Here is a 2,500-nt window from a genome sequence, read left to right on the forward strand (position 1 = left end):
CTCCTCTGTGTATCTCCTGTTCCCCTTTCTGTCCCCTCCTCCCCCGTTCTCTCTCTCCTCCATGTATCGCCTGTCCCCCCTTTCTGTCCCCTCCTCCCCCGTTCTCTCTCTCCTCCGTGTATCTCCTGTCCCCCCTTTCTGTCCTCTCCTCCCCCGTTCTCTCTCTCCTCCGTGTATCTCCTGTCCCCCCTTTCTGTCCCCTCCTCCCCCGTTCTCTCTCTCCTCTGTGTTTCGCCTGTCCCCCCTTTCTGTCCCCTCCTCCCCCGTTCTCTCTCTCCTCCATGTATCTCCTGTCCCCCCTTTCTGTCCCCTCCTCCCCTGTTCTCTCTCTCCTCCATGTATCCCCTGTCCCCACTTTCTGTCCCCTCCTCCCCCGTTCTCTCTCTCCTCCATGTATCCCCTGTCCCCCCTTTCTGTCCCCTCCTCCCCCGTTCTCTTTCTCCTCAATGTATCCCCTGTCCCCCCTTTCTGTCCCCTCCCCCGTTCTCTCTCTCTCCTCCATGTATCTCCTGTCCCCCCTTTCTGTCCCCTCCTCCCCCATTCTCTCCCCCTGGGACTCCTGTATAACCAACTTCTTTAAAGTTGGGGTGGCTAAAGCATAGACTTGTACCCTTTGTGACAGATAAACCAATCCAATGACAATTTCCATGGAAGTGTTTGGTTCTAAAAGAGCCATTGGCCACGTTTTCTCTTCCTCTTTAAAACAGAACCTTTAGAACTGAAACAGGCCTCTTTGGAATCCTCTCCCTCGTTCTCTCTCTTTAAAACAGAACCTTTAGAACTGAAACAGCCCTCTTTGGACTCCTCTCCCAAGTTCTCTCTCTTTCAAACAGAACCTTTAGAACTGAAACAGCCCTCTTTGGAATCCTCTCCCTAGTTCTCTCTCTTTCAAACAGAACCTTTAGAACTGAAACAGCCCTCTTTGGAATCCTCTCCCTAGTTCTCTCTCTTTAAAACAGAACCTTTAGAACTGAAACAGCCCTCTTTGGAATCCTCCCCCTAGTTCGCTCTCTTTAAAACAGAACCTTTAGAACTGAAACAGCCCTCTTTGGAATCCTCTCCCTAGTTCTCTCTCTTTAAAACAGAACCTTTAGAACTGAAACAGCCCTCTTTGGAATCCTCTCCCTAGTTCTCTTCCTCTTTAAAACAGAACCTTTAGAACTGCATCAGCCCTCTTTGGAATCCTCTCCCCAGTTCTCTCTCTTTAAAACAGAACCTTTAGAACTGAAACAGCCCTCTTTGGAATCCTCTCCCTAGTTCTCTTCCTCTTTAAAACAGAACCTTTAGAACTGAAACAGCCCTCTTTGGAATCCTCTCCCTCGTTCTCTCTCTTTAAAACAGAACCTTTAGAACTGAAACAGGCCTCTTTGGAACCCTCTCCCTAGTTCTCGCTCTTTAAAACAGAACCTTTAGAACTGAAACAGCCCTCTTTGGAATCCTCTCCCTAGTTCTCTCTCTTTAAAACAGAACCTTTAGAACTGAAACAGCCCTCTTTGGAATCCTCTCCCTAGTTCTCTCTCTTTCAAACAGAACCTTTAGAACTGAAACAGGCCTCCTTGGAACCCTCTCCCTAGTTCTCGCTCTTTAAAACAGAACCTTTAGAACTGAAACAGCCCTCTTTGGAATCCTCTCCCTAGTTCTCTCTCTTTAAAACAGAACCTTTAGAACTGAAACAGCCCTCTTTGGAATCCTCTCCCTAGTGCTCTCTCTTTAAAACAGAACCTTTAGAACTGAAACAGCCCTCTTTGGAATCCTTTCCCTCGTTCTCTCTCTTTAAAACAGAACCTTTATAACTGAAACAGCCCTCTTTGGAATCCTCTCCCTAGTTCTCTCTCTTTAAAACAGAACCTTTAGAACTGAAACAGCCCTCTTTGGAATCCTCTCCCAAGTTCTCTCTCTTTAAAACAGAACCTTTAGAACTGAAACAGCCCTCTTTGGAATCCTCTCCCAAGTTCTCTCTCTTTAAAACAGAACCTTTAGAACTGAAACAGGCCTCTTTGGAATCCTCTCCCTAGTTCTCTCTCTTTAAAACAGAACCTTTAGAACAGAAACAGCCCTCTTTAAAATCCTCTCCCTAGTTCTCTCTAATCAGTCTCACTAGTTACTGTAGTATTCACACAGAAATCACCCTCCGGACTCCAGCTGCATGAGCCTCCCGATCGGATAACACAACCGCTCGTTATTCCACGTATTGACTGGGCGGTAAGTACCATCTATTTCCCAGGTGGTCCTTCTGCGGTCCTGGTGTGGTATTGTAGCGGTATTGTAGCGGGCGAAAGATTGAGCGCCGAGGGCCAAAGCTTCTAACACTAGTCGTATCATTATCTGTTCTTTCACAGTGAGGTGTTAAGGTGGCCTGTGTGTGTGAGATAGAGAGAGAGATGTACTTAGAGAAAGAGAGAGAGAGAGAGAGAGAGAGAGAGAGAGAGAGAGAGAGAGAGAGAGAGAGAGAGATACTTAGAGAAAGAGAGAGAGAGAGAGAGATACTTAGAGAAAGAGA

The 2,500-nt window shown here is 47.0% G+C and overlaps 1 protein-coding gene across 1 annotated transcript in view; it reads right to left on the reverse strand.

The window, feature by feature from the left end:
* The window catches only part of LOC118381309 (voltage-dependent T-type calcium channel subunit alpha-1I-like), a 214,320-nt gene that overhangs the window by 45,582 nt on the left and 166,238 nt on the right, over nt 1-2,500 (reverse strand). The gene's annotated exons all lie outside the window — the stretch shown is intronic.

This window comes from Oncorhynchus keta, chromosome 10 (assembly GCF_023373465.1).
Source record: "Oncorhynchus keta strain PuntledgeMale-10-30-2019 chromosome 10, Oket_V2, whole genome shotgun sequence".
NCBI classification, from domain to species: domain Eukaryota; kingdom Metazoa; phylum Chordata; class Actinopteri; order Salmoniformes; family Salmonidae; genus Oncorhynchus; species Oncorhynchus keta.